At 38.2% G+C, this 15,022-nt stretch overlaps 1 protein-coding gene across 2 annotated transcripts in view; it reads left to right on the plus strand.

Annotated features, from left to right (window-relative positions):
- Positions 1,752-15,022, plus strand: part of SYT1 (synaptotagmin 1) — a 625,237-nt gene continuing 611,966 nt past the window's right edge. For both annotated transcript variants that reach the window (XM_018047591.1, XM_018047592.1), the window contains exon 1: positions 1,752-2,136. The gene's annotated coding sequence lies outside the window, so the exon portion shown is untranslated. The remainder of the gene's footprint in view (positions 2,137-15,022) is intronic.

The following is a 15,022-nucleotide window of genomic DNA, read 5'->3' on the forward strand; positions in this document are numbered from 1 at the left end:
TACTTGAGTTGATTTTAAACTAACATCTATTATCTTTCTCTAGCTATGAAATTACTCTTAAGATTTGAGGATTTTTTAAAAATACGAAATAAATATTTACGTTTAGTTACAATTTGGGGGGATACACAAGCATTTGTTATTAAAACGACTAATTTGTATCAAGTTGTCTTTTCCCCTAAACTTAGAATAAGGATCCTAAACATTACATAAATTGCAGAGATTTAATTAAAAACTTGAAGAAATGTGTTACTGTTAATTGAATTCTTGATACAGTTACCTTTGCAAACCAGTGTTAATGAAACTCCAGTTCAAAGTGGATGGGTTTGGGGAATTGAGATAGCTATTTATTTCCTTAACTGAGACGCCATGATAATCTTCTCAGTAAAATAAAGAACCCAATTAGGAGAGTTCTCAATTGGAGCCATTGACAAAGTTTACACAAACTGGAAGCATTTCTAAGCAAAACAAGTCAGGGGTTTAAAGGCCAGTAAACAAGGTCAGTGGGTGAGAGAGAGATACTTCTCAGCGTTTCAGAAGTCTTGCACCTGTGGAGCAGAGACTGGACCCGGTCCTACCGGAGCCAGGTTGCGCTCCGCCCCTTGCCTTGCTTGCTGTCCCTGCCCCCTATCGCTGAATCTCCCAGTTTGGCTTCTCCGTATTACCAAGCTATAAATTGCCCTAGAGCTTAGAGGCAATCAGGTCAGCACTGCTGTCACAGGGGAAAAGCTTCTTACTTCCGAGCAGAATCGTTCAGGGGAAAGAGAGAAAGGAGGGGGAGTACCCACGCTTCAGTCGTCGCGGCGCTGGCAAGGGGTGGAGAGATGGGGAAGGGAGCTGGCAGAAACTGCATCCCCAACGTTGTCGCACCTGACCTAAGTCTACAAACTTACTGGTCGCCGCAATGGAAACTCCCAGCGCGCTCTCCCCTGCCTGGCAGCCCCCGCGACAGGGTGGAGTCGCTTCCCGGCCCCACCTAGGGGAAGGAGCTTCGCATGCCCGCATCCCGGCATCTCCCAAGCACCGCACCCTTGATTCAAGAAAAGTCTCCAGGCGTCTAGAAAGGCTCCGATTATTCTTACCCCGCTTCCACCCTTGAACCCACACAATGGTATTAACAGCCTCCAGTGGCCCAGAGGGCCACCTTCCTATGGTTCAGGGTGAGGACTCTCCGGCGGACTCCTTTCTTATCCCCGCCCTGCTTTGCTTTCACAACTCCTCCGGGTCAAATAGCCAAAGACAAACTTCTATCTCTTCTTCCCAGCTCCCACATTTTAAGACACTCACAGCCTGCAAACCCACACACATTGGAACTCCTAGGGCGCTGTTGCAGTCTGGGCATGCTCAGTATCAGGGCAGGTTTTGATTGAAAGTAAAAAAAAAAAAAGAAAGAAAAGAGAGAGGGGGAAAAAAAAGCTTTTTATTATGCTGTCTCCCTCCCCTGTGCGTCTTGCTGAACAGGTTGCGGGGCATTCCTGTAACTACCCAGAGGGTTTATCGGATGCCCTTGATTACGTCTCCTTGGGATCTGACCCCCTCAGACTTACCCCCTCCCCCAACGCTCCTCAACCCCCTCCTCAAGTCCCTGTCCGCTGTGGGGATGGAGAGACACTAACAGAACTGGGATGGGCGCTGTTGGCTGCGCGGATCCACCTATTATTAGTGCGCCCGGATTGGCTCCCCGGCTCAGCGTACCGGCGGTGGAGCCAATCAGGCGGCCGGGGCTGGGAGATGACGGGCGGCCGCCTCCTCACTGGAGGGATTCCTGGAGAAGCTGCAGTGTGGGGATGCTCTAGACCGAGTACTGCCCCCAGTGTCTTTCCACCTCCTCCTCCTGCAGCGGCGGCGGCAGCACTTGGCAGCGGCAACTTGAGACTGCACCGGGGCAAGCCCTCAGGGTGGTGCTCCCCGGAGAGCGGGGCTTGGTGCCCCGGAGGGGTGTGTGTAGGGTGAGGGCGGCCAGCTGGGACCAGCTGGTGGCCCTGGAAAACCTCCCACACACCCACACCCACACCCCCCTTTTGTGTTGCAGGCTGCCCCTCCAAGAGCAGAGGCAGCGAAAGGAGTCGTGTGCACCGGTCAGCCCCGGGAGGCGGTAGGGACCAGCGAGCAGGCACCACCTCCTGTTCCCCGCTCCAGGTAAGGCAGCGGGAGTGGCGGCACGGCCACCTCGGTGGTGCCTATTTGCTTGAATCCGTCCAGAAGGTTTTCTTCTCGGCACACTTGGGTTTTGGTGGGGGGAGACTGAGACCTGGGAAGGGAGCCCCGGGTGGCCTATTGTGAGCAGTGTAATGAGACCACATGTGCATCTCCCGGAGAAGCACTTAGCACGGCGCCTGTGATTCAGAGCCTGGAGTTGATGTTGGGCATCCCCCATCTTCTCCTTTCCTTCTCTCCTCCCCTCTCCTCCGCCCCCCACCCTCAATTTCTATCCCTCACCACCCACCCCCCTCCAACTCCTTTCTCAATCTCTCTTCTTCTCCCTCCTCCCATCCGAAGCACGCACAGGGCTTTTTTCTCCTCCTGGAGAGGATTGCCTTTTCTCAGAGGAAAGAGGAAGGTAGTGATGAAAGGAGAAAGATTTTTTTTTTTTCCTGCCCAGGGCAGGAGAGAAGGAACAAGATAGAATACAACCTCTGCGAAAATTAGAATAGGGAAAGCAATTAAACTGAATAAAGGAAGTAGACAAGATGCGCAAAGAGGGGAAGCGTCAAGTTTGACTTGATCTCCTCCTTGCAAGAGGCTGTGTCTCTCACTTGATTCCTTCAAATGGAACAAAAATAAACCACCGTTTCAACCCACTTGCAACTGCTTAATTGCTGTTGCTTTTAAGTGCCCACCATTTGACTCTTCCTGTTTCCATCTGTCCTGTAGGGCTATTTGGTATTGTCCATCAGTGGTAATGTCTGAACTTGGAGAAGCTTTTCCAATAGAGAAAAAAAATTAAAAACATTAATTTCCTGAGATTCTTTGGTATGGCCTTTATGTTGAGGAGCAATATAGATAGATAGATAGATGGATATAGATATATGTATGTATATGTATAAAGTTTCAAAACATTTTTAAGTAACACTAGTCCTATCAGGAGGCTTGGGTTTCTACTTTGAGAAAGCTAATCTAGTTAGCTTTGTGTATGTGTTGATTTTGACTTTCTTGAAGATTAACCCTTTAAAATAAAGCAAACATTTAACTTTTGTGTTAAAGCTGCATTTGTGTATGAAATATGATTTCCTTCTCTCTTTCTGCTGTTTGCATTGTTTCCCAGATATTGAATTCATGCTTTGCCTTCTTTTCTTTCAATAAGTATATTTAACAGATGTAAACATGATGCTTATACAATTTTAGTACTCCATTTAGAAGGCACATGGAAGCTCAGTTGGCCAAGAATTCTCTTGTACTGGAACAAAGTTTAGAAAGTAATGGTAGGAAGATAGCCTCAAATTTCAAAAATCTTAATGGGAAAAATGTTTTTGTTCTCATCTCTTATTATAATACAGAGAAAGATGTCAAAACAACTCTGCCCTGGCTGCCTGAATGATAGGTTAAGTGAACAGGACTTGGTGGACAGAACCTTGAAGGCAGCCTCAGAAATTTCTAATTCCATCGTCAATGGTATAAGCTTTCCTTTCTTGTTATTCACCTGAGACAGATAAGTGATGGCTGTCAGATGGGAGGAGGTAGAAAGAAGTGCTTAGTTCAATGCAATGGGAAAGCATTCCAAGTGGATCCTACATGAGTGCAGAGAAATCACATGTCGGTGTCCAGATAAATCTTCCCCTTTGATTTATCAAAGGAAATGCCAAGTCTTACTTTTTTTTTAAAATGTGTCCACTTGGGATAAGAAAAAGGAGCCTTCTTTTTCAACTCTGCTTGACCTTCCACACTAATATGTGTATCCCAAAAAGTATTATTTTCACTATATATCTTAAGTGGACAAGTTTATACACTGATCTAGAGAAGAGCTGCATTTATTTACCATCAATGTAATAGGTTTTATTTTCTAAACTATTTTCCATTTGAGGCACTTATCTTTCCTATTTCAGTAGAATTAACCTCAGGTCACAGAAACAAGATCTTCTTTCTAAGGCTTTGACATTTAAATGCCTGTTTGGTGTTTGTTTTTTTTTTTTCTTTTTTTTCCTTTTTAATGTAGTACCTCTGTTCAAAGCTAACTCTAATTTTTAGAGGTGCCACCTTTCGGTTACAAGGACAAAGGGACAATCGTCTAATTGCCTCACATGTGTACATCTGAATTAACAAGTTTAGACATGAAGAGAGAAAGGAAACCGACTGCTTTCCATGTGAGCAAATTAAGATTTTACTTGGTTATTTCTCACTGTGTCTTAGGAAAGTTGCAAGTTTGGGCTTGGTTTGTGACATTGATGTTTGAAACTCTTAACAAATGTTAATTATAGCAGTGACATGTAAAAGAAATGTACATGAGTCTTGAGTTTTTCACATGCTTACAAAAAAAAAAAATTATGCCTTTATATACCGGAAGTCAGAACTAATTCCAATAAATAGTGAGTGGATCGAAGTAAGACTTTAAATGATATATTGTAGGAAATTATTGCCCTGTCATCCCATAAAATGTTCTAGTATAACAGTTTCATACAACCTTCATCTTTTCTCCTTTTAAAAGGATATCTTAGTAAATCATCTTAATGTTTCAGAGCAAATATGGTAATTAGGCTTTAATGTATTTTTATCAGAACTAAAGGTTGCTACTCTACAGGGGAAATCTAAAATACTAATTTTATAAAATACCACACAATAGAGAATTGTTGCAGAGTAGTTTTGAACTTCATTTCATAATGAAGAATATTAGTTATTCTGTCTGGTCAAATTGTCAGATAGTTCTAGTCCAGAAATATGAAAATGGTTATGGTATTTACAATATTTGCATATTACACTTGGTGCTAACTGAAAATAAAGCTAGAATATAGTAACTTCTCTTAATTGTATTTGCAAAATGAACCAGATGAGTAATAAATAAAATGCAGAATATGTTAGATCTGAAAGCTAATTTGAACTTGCCTAATGACACCATAGATATAACATCAATTCATCTCCTTTAAGTTCAATATACTAAATCAATTTATACTGGATTCCCAAATTAGGTTTTTACAGCCATCTAATCGTAAAAATCTCACACTTAACATAGACAATTATGTGAGCCTGAAATACTTTGAGCTCTTAAGAGTTCTGGTATGTGTAATAGCTAGGAAGAGATAGCATTAATTCCAAATTGGAACATAATATATATTTTTTCTAATGGTAGTGATTAAATTATTTGGGGAAAAGAAAGCAAAAGTAAATAGTGTGATTACATAACAGAGCAAATTTGATCTAATATTACAGAACACCAAGACCAAAGTTAGATTATTTTGGCATAGAATAATGTAGGGGTGGGTTTTACAAGTGTTTTGCTAAAAACTAATGCTTACTAAAATTAAATACCTAAAACACGGTGATTCTAAAAATTTTTCAATGATTTGCTTGTCATAAATACATCTGTATCAAAAGTTTAACGTCTGAGATGCTTTCTAGTTGAAACTGTTTGCCATTGAAATTGTTCAAAGCTATTTAAATAGGGATAAAGTATATGGCAGTCCAAATAAATAATTTCAACTAGTGTTTAAGAATATATATATGTACACATGTGTGTATATATGTATGTGTATGTGTGTGTATATATATATATGTATATATTATGTAATATTTTCTGAAAGGATTCAATACTAATGGGCAGTAGCATATAATCTGCTGAAACTAGGGAGTACTTCTGTAAAAAGTATCATTTAATGAAAGATGACAGTGTCTTAGGGATGCTTTTAATATTTATTTGGTTGAAAAGACTAGGAATACCCAGAGGCAAAATTAATGGGGGTATAGATCTTTCCCTTTATACAGCTCTTCTATGGCTTAGGGAAGAAGTGATTTTCATATGAATCATGGATTTGGAAAAAAAAAAAACCTCTCAGTATAAGATACACTTTTATATGCAGGTAACAAATAACTTGAAATCATATTTTCATATGATTTAGACATAACAGGGCATTAAAGTTTCTTTAAAGATTTTGTTTCTTTCAACATTTGCATAAAGGTAAATTTGTTCTTAATCTTTTATATAATCAACATGATTATCATTGCTTTTTCAGGGAAGGGGGTTTAGATCGGTATCTTTAGTAATTTCTTTAAGAATGAGCATTATTTTTTCATAATGTTTTTATAAACTTGATTCAAACCTCTCCATTAAGTGTGGCCATTTTTTAAAAACAGGATTTAATCTTTCCTGTCTGAACGAAATAGTGTTTTTCTTTTATCTTCTCTGTCATTTTAGGAGTGTTCTTTCTTGAAGAACCATTTTTATATTGACTATAAGATGAACTGTGATAGCTGGGCATGTATGAGCATCATTCTACTTATATGTGTTAGTATAAGAAAATAAATGTGTATTAAATAATATTGTAAATATAATCATGTTATCTACTGGAAGTAAGAGAGCACACAGTATTTTCTTGTGGTGTAAGAATAAAACTTTAACCTTTGCTAGATTATTTAAAAAAGGAAAACTTTTAAAGTGTGTAATCAGAAACATTACTATGTTAAAGGAAGAGTAAGCACCGGGGATGTTATTTCTATAGTTTTAAAAATAATTGCAGAAGTCCTATATCAAGGAAACCTCCTTTTAAAATATTTGCTTTCCAAGTTTAAAAACGTTATTTCAGAGAGTTCTAAAACAAATTGGAACCTATGTCAGAATAGCAATAGCACATTTATACTGTGTTAGAAAGAAATTTTGTGACATGTCTTTGGAAATTCCAAAGCAGTTTAAAAAAATTTCTGTAATTTCTATAATTTTTTCTACTTAGTTAAACCATAACTTCTAATTGTTTAGAACTAATTCTGATTCTTTACAAATACATTCAATTCTTGGAAGGACTGTGGCACATTGGTTTCCATAACTTACCTGTAATGTAATTGAGAGGAGGTCAGAGTTCATCAATTTGGGTTTTGCCGTTGTATAGATAAAAAGAAATCAATCATTCCTGTACTGGTCTCACTAGTAGTATGTTGAGCATATTAGTTATCCACATATGGAGTCACTTTGTTGAAGAGGAGCCCTGGAAGACTGTAAAGCTTATAAAGATAATAAATGCCTTCTATATTTTAACTGTTTGTGCAAAATGGGAGCTGGAAAATTTCCATGTAGGATGAGAATGGCCTTTCTCAGCTAGTATAAGAATCTGGTGAAATAATTTGGTTTCTGAAATAGTTTGGTTAAAATGCAATTTCCTAGCAGCCCTGTCACACAACAATTCATTGCGTATGCTAGATAACAGTCCTGCTGCAGCAGCCCCCAGACTGTGCCTCCGACATTTAACTAAGTGATTCAGTCAAGAATGAATTTTGGTCAAAATATCCAATTAATCAGTGCAGGTATGATACTGAAACTTGGTCTTGCCTCATCCTACTAAACCTGTTGTTACTGTGTTTGTTCAGTGTAGCTTTGCTTATAATTCTAAAGTGCTTAGAGTTCATACAGTGCAATACTATTTTTGCCAAAGGGTATTATACAAGTAAGGAGGGTTATATGTTGTTTCCTGCAATTGAGGTTTTCTTTTTCTTTCTAAATCATTCACCTAGCTAATCAAGGATAAAATGCACATAGGTATTTAAGCACTAGTAGAATCAGAGAATTATTTAAATACAAAGCCTTCTGATACTCCAGTTGCTTAAATGAGACACGATATCTCTTGTTGGCCTCCCACACCCTTCCAGACTACAACCAACTTTTACTCCGTAAGCGAATAAAGAAGAAAGCAGACAAACACCTCTGGAGACAGTTCCCTGGATGTGGCCTCCAGGGGACAGCCTTCTGTTTTTATCTGAGGCTAATTTCGCTTCCGGGCCATTCTCCTTGCATGCCAGCCCAAGCCTCACTCTAGCTGGAGGCAGATAATTGGATTTAGTAATTGCTACTTTCAGATTTATTGGCATATTTTCATCAACGTGAAGGCAAAAACACATGGAAATACACAAAACATGCTCAGCTATAACAAACTTCACGTCAACACTTTCAAAATACAATGTATTTAAGTTTTACATAATTGACAAAATAGCTTTTCTTTCATGGAATTTCTTGTGATTACTCACGAGTGACCCAAGCAAAAGGTGAGACTGTTAAAACCATGAATCAGTTTAACTTTTTAACTTGTTAACATCAGTGGGTAAAGCTGAAATAATTATTTAAAATATTTTCACATCCTTAGATTGGCTCTAATACTTCCAGAATCCACCTGTGTCTTGTTACAGAGACTCTTGAGCATTCATGTACCTCATCCTGATCATCACAGATACCTGAGAACTGGTTCGTACTCCTGTAGAATCTCTGAATGTTACTGTGAAACATCACATAGGGTTGCTTTTAGGCTAGATTATTGTTAGTCTTTTTTTCAGACATAATTTTATGTGAAAGTAACTGTAAGTATAAACAGCATATAGCCAGCAGAGCAGCAGGCTACACTCATGAAAACGTCAATTTGGAACTGTTTGTCCTTTCCTTGAGAAGGAGAAAGAGTCAGTCAAGTATATCTTTTCCAGATGATGTTCTGTGCACACACCCCCACCCTGGTATTCTGTGTATTATAAACAGTGGATCAGTCCTTGTTCTCTACCCTTGAAATATGGAAGCTGCTTACTTTTGAGGGAAAAGTCATTAACAACTCTTTTTTAGACAAACGACTTGATGGCCTTTGAGACAAGGATAAATGATACAACACAGGTTACCAAGGCCTAGCTAAGCTCCTCTAACAACCAGGCTCTGAGTTAGCATGATTATTAGGAGGAAAAATTGTCACGATTTCTTCAGGAGAAAGACAAGGTAGCAAAGCATGGAATCTGTTTCTGGCTTGGAGTGTCTGCCAGATCCTGGTTTACAGGGCTGGCTTTCTGCCTAATCCGTAGCGTTTTTATCAGATTTGAGGAATGAATAAAGTGAACTGTTGGGCATTAGAGCATATTTCTAGACCACTAACATCTCTTTTTAAATAGAATAACATCACTATCTTGTTTTAACCAATGTCCAGAATCCAAGGCCACAAGTTTTATTTTTAAATATCTATAAACCAGACCATTATATGCCTAAAAGTGCTTGAATTTTTTGTCTTTGTACAGAATTTCCTGTACATGAAAGCTTAGTTAACAATGTGACATTGCAAGTAATATACCTATTTTTGTATTTTATTCAATTATAATATTAAATATAAAATGCCGAACAATCATCTTGAGATATAGTTGAGTTTAATAATTCTAGAAAAGCCACCAAAAGCCGACCTATTCCTAAATGGTTTAAAACTGCCTGCTTTAAAATTGGGGGGTGGGGAGGAAAGTACTTAAAATGCAAGGTTCCTGTTTGGTTTTAGATTTTTTTTTTTTCCTGGAGAATCATAGATACTTTCAGAACCATTCCTAGATAACACAGAATGAATATTAATGATAGGAGAGAGTCGACTCCTTCAGGGAAGAGTAACATAGATGAGTTCTGTTATGCCTTTGAGAATCTGTTTCATCACTTATAGATTGAACACATAGCAACAGTTTGATTTCTCTGACTGCTGGACGTTCAGACCTGTATGCATTGAAGCATGTTACTACTCACTGCCAGAAGATTTGTTCAACTCTCCAGCTAAGAGCATGATACAGTAATTCTCTTATATTCTCTTCCTTCCCTGCCATTTTTTTCCCTGTTTTATCTCCTTCCTGCCTGCCCTCTTTTTCTTCCTTCCTTCTTTCCTACTTTTTTCTTCATATCTTAATGAATCATCTTCCTCTAGAAACTGCTGGGAACTTGGTACTCTAGACCCCATACTCATCTCTACCTGCTGAATTTATTTTTTGTCAGTAACCAAGAGATTTCCCTCTTAGTTTGTATTCAGTTCAGATTAGTTTCACAAAAGGTATGTATAGATAAAAAAAAAAGGAGAGTAATTTGTTCATCTATTTGACACACTTAAATGGAATATACCATGATTTGAAAGTTTTTGAGAACTTCCATGTAAAAATTATCCCAGTGGTAATTTTTAGAACAAAATTGATTGACTACAGGTAAGACAGTGATATTTAAAAGTCCAAATAAATGGCATGTATTTTCAGGCATCTTTTCAAATTTTATTCTTCCAATGATAACATTTACATCACTGTTTTCATGACAGTTGTATCTCACTGAATTTAAAAAAATATTGTTGCCTTATATGCTTTGGATAATGAAGAGATTCTCCGTTTTACAGATGCAATAAAGGAGACTCGGAAGTTAGGTTACCTGCCTATAATTGCACACTTAGGAAGCCTTTAATAATTTTCACTTACTGACTCATATAGCTTCAGTGGTTAATAAAGAAAAACTCAAGTAAAATTTTAAGTTCTCTCTAGTTTGCTCTTATCAAAAATAAAAACAAAAATCTAACATCTTCACTGTGTATTGAATAGATAGTCTTTATTCTTTCTATTGAAAAAGAGAATTTAATATACTGTCATTTAATACTGTCATTAAATATACTGACAGTTTAATATATTGTCATTACTTTTGTGATTCCAACTTTGGAATAAATTTATTTTAAAAATTATTCAAGGAATGATTCTCTAATCTATAAGAAAAGTCACTGATCCTGAGTCACTTGATTCAGTTAGCCTTTAGTCATCGCTATATCACTATGATATTAAATGTTATCTTTATATATGTATTTCCTTATTTGTAAAGCACAGAGTCATAAGGTACCTCCTGGAGGCTACAAAGAGGTGATGGGAAAATGTATGTTGTAGTTTTACTAGAAGATTTCCAACCTCATCTCACATTGTTTTTCTCATTTGCACTTATACAACTTCTCACTGTTTCCTAAACATTGTTGGAAGTTGTTGAATCTATTGGTTCTTTATTTCAAGACGGAAATGGCTGAGCAGGGAATATACTCAAGCCCCAGTTATTATGCCCTTCTAATGTGAAGTCCATCAATTGACAATTCTTTATGTTAAGAATCAAGCACATTTGGAAGTGATTGTCAATAGCTGTACACTTTGCAATGTGGATTATCATAATTGACTTTCTAGCTGATCTGATAGAAGGAAACAGGAGTTTTAATTGAGAAAGGCTTACGGAAAGAATGCAAGATTAATTGGAATGTAAGATTGGTATTTATGGGGATTTTTGGACAAACACAAAATTTGTCCAAAATTTAATTTATGATTAAAGGTTAATCATATTCTTGTATTCTTACTATGTCAAGCACTTTTTAATGTACTTTCCACACTTCATTCCATTTAACATTCCTAAGAATTTTATGAGATTGGTACAAATTTATATTTTTTAGATGAGAAAAATGTGGAAAAGAAGTAACTTGCTAAGGTCTCACAACTGTTATGTAGAAGGAATTGGATTCAAACCCAAGAGTCTATTTCTAGAGTGAATACTCAACCATGAGAAATCATAATCATCAGACTCCTCAGTGGGAGAAGACGCAGGACAGATGGAAGCAAGGAGATAGAAGCGATCACAAGAAGTTGAAGGGCCATAAGCAAACTGTACTTCATGGTTTGAGTCCAGATGACCATTATGGCAGTGTGCTAAAAGCATGAAATTTGGAGTCTCATAGATCTGGGTATAAAGACCTCCTCTGACATGGTGAGCCTCAGTAAGCTATTTCATTACTAAAAGCTTCACTTCACCAGGAATGGAAATGTAAGGATTTTGCAAATTGTCTGCTGTTGGCAGATCTGATCACTCTTCACCCTTATTTATTAGTCAAGGACTCTTTCACTTTTTAAAAAGCTAATTTATTTACATTAATTGGAAGCTAATTACTTTACAATATTGTGGGTTTTGTCTTAAATCAACATGAATCAGCCATGGGTATGTCTATGTGTCTCCGCATCCTGAAAGCCTTCCCCATCCCTTTCCTCTGGGTTGCCCCAGAGCACCGGCTTTGAGTGCCCTGCTGCATGCACCAGCTTGCACTGGTCGTCTATTTCACATATGGTAATATACATGTTTCAATGCTGTTCTCTCAAATCATGCCCCTCTTGCCTTCTCCCACAGAGTCCAAAAGTCTGTTCTTTACATCTGTGTCTCTTGCTGTCTTGCATATATGGTCCATATCACTTCTGTCCTTCTAAATTCCATATATATGCGTTAATATACTGTATTGGTGTTTCTCTTTCTGACTTACCTAACTCTGTATAATAGGCTCCAGTTTCATCTATCTCCTTAGAATTGACACAAATGTGGAGAACTCTTTAACTTTCAATAAAGCCATCTAACTCGAAATAGTTTAGAGAGAAAGTGATTTTTAAAGCTCATGTTACCATAATATCCAGGAATATTATGGATTTCATCAGAGCTGAAAATGGGAAATCAAGCTATATGATCAAGATCAGACCTATTGCCCCCCAACCCCAATCCCTCCCTATCTCCTCAGTTCTATGTTTCTCTGCCATTGCTTTATTTACAACCAGGATCTTCCTTTAAAGTGGCAAGAATGTTCTCAGTGGCTACAGACATATAAGAAATCCCCATATAAAGAGAACACTTTTTTTTTTCCCAAAAAATGTCTAGGATCACCTCGACTGGAACAACTTGGGTCACTTTCCCCAAGTTCATCACTATGGTGAAGGCTATGAAATATGATTTTTTTCCTGAGCTGATCCTTGTATCATCCCTGGATTTGAGAGTTGAACAAAGCATCACTTGACCACATAGAAAGAGAGCTCTGCTGTTAAAAGAAGGGAAATGACTAAATTTAGAGCAGGCAAAACAACAAATACCTAGCTCATAAGGTTCAGGCGCTGACCTGTCAGAGTGGATGCCTGCTGGCATTAATGCTGGAGTAGACTCCTCCAGGGCCCTTGGTTTTCCCACCACTAAACCTTTAGTTGATGGGTCAGGATAAGATCCAGGGAATTCTAGTGAAAAGTCCATAGTGTTAATAGTTGAGGATGTAGAAAGGAGTGGCACTGGAAGGACTTGATGGTCACTATAAACAGGTATGTACGTAGTCAATAATTAAACAACTGGTATGGCCATAACCGTGTAAAAGGAATGCATTTCAGAGGCTGAGGGCTAAGCTGCGTGTCATTTAACTCTAACTGGGTCCTTGCCTTTTGCCTTGCCTTCCTCCTTTTTAATGCAGTGGGGAAAATACTTAACTAATTTGAGGACTCTTAGATTCAGAGCCCAGAGGGCTTGTATAATGGCTAAGTCACGTGCAACTCTTTGAGACCCCATGGACTGCACCACATCAGACTTGCCTGTCCTTTACCATCTCCTGGAGTTTGCTCACACTCAGGTCCATTGAGTCGGTGATACCATCCAACAGCCATGCACAAGCCCTTCTGTGTATAGGTCAATACCTCAAATTTTTGTTTTGTTTTGCTTGAGGCCTTGTTCTCAGGAGTTTATATAGAGTTTTATTTTATAATTACCGTAACTACTTTTGTATTGATACAGATGCAATAGAATAAATTTGTATGAAAACACTATTACCTTTTCAAACTGAAAGGAAAGCAAATTATTAGGGAATAATGAGTTTCCTTCATAAGCACCGGGACATGTGTGTTATATGCCAGGCGCTATTCTGGGTGCTGGGAATATACAAGCAAGCAGAGTAGACACGTTCCTTGCATTTAGGGAGCTAGCATTTTACGGAAAGATACAAACAGCTAAAAACAACAACAAAACTACGGTAGTCTTAAAATAATGAGAGCTGCTACTACATAGTAAAACAGGCTAATAAAGTAAAATTGGGGACTCTGGTCAACCAAAAATATATAAGTTGAGGCATGAAAGACTATGTAAACATCAGGAAAAGAGCATAGTAGACAAAGGAAACTCTAAGTACTGAAGATTTGCAGTGGGGGTGAGGTTGTTCTACTTACAAAAGAGATAAAAGGCAAATATAGCTGAAGTTGTAAAGATACTGGCTTCATGAGTGCAACCGTGCTTTAATATTTTAACTAAAACCAATCTACACATTATTAAGGAGATTTTCAGAACAAGATGATCATACTTCACCTCAATGTTACTTAGATATATGTAGTATCTTATTTCTGTGTAATACGTTTCCAGTCTATGTAATCATGTGTACATTTTTTGTGTGATTATAGTCACGGAATACATACAGTTTCTGCCCTGACTTTCAAATGGCTCTCTCAGGTGACTACCAGGCAGATGTTTTTATCTTCCATTTTCTCTTTAGAAGAGTTACTTCTTTTTTTTATGACATAGATTCCTCAGACAGTTTCTGTATATCTTTTGTTAAATCTTAATAGCCTTTCTCCTTTTGCCCTCATTTCTAAAGGAATTGAACACCAAGCCCACCCTCAATTTTTATGGTTTCTCTAGATTTAAATGAATACCTTGGCTTTTAAATCACATTATTCTTTTTTCCTCCATGTAATTTCCTTCTGAGTATATATTCGATTATATCCAACAAAACTCAAATTTTGATTTGGACACAAAAGTAAACAAACACTGAAATCAGAAAGAAACACATTGTTCTGTGTCAGTTATCATTTAGACAACACGGGTCTCAGAGCATTAACCAGAAATTATTTTCCCTCTATCTGGTCTCATTTCTTGGTTTCAAGAACTCAATAACCCAAGTCTACCTGGGTCAGTCTGTAGTAGTAAACTAGGTGCTTGAAGTGAAGTGAAGTCGCTCAGTTGTGTCCAACTCTTTGCGACTCCATGGACTATAGTCTACCAGGCTCCTCCATCCATGGGATTTTCCAGGCAAGAATACTGGAGTGGGTTGCTATTTCCTTCTCCAGGGGAACTTCACAACCCAGGAATCGAACCCGGGACTCCTGCATTGCAGGCAGATGCTTTACCCTCTGAGCCACCAGGGAAGCCCAAACTAGGTGCTTACAGAGGCATATTAACCCGGTCAGTGGAAGTCCAGTGGCATGCCATGCTGCAGCAGTCGTGAGTTAGTAATTACAGCATCAGTCTTAAATGGCCCTCTTTTCCCCC

The sequence above is a fragment of the Capra hircus genome, chromosome 5 (genome assembly GCF_001704415.2).
Source record: "Capra hircus breed San Clemente chromosome 5, ASM170441v1, whole genome shotgun sequence".
Taxonomy (NCBI): Eukaryota; Metazoa; Chordata; class Mammalia; order Artiodactyla; family Bovidae; genus Capra; species Capra hircus.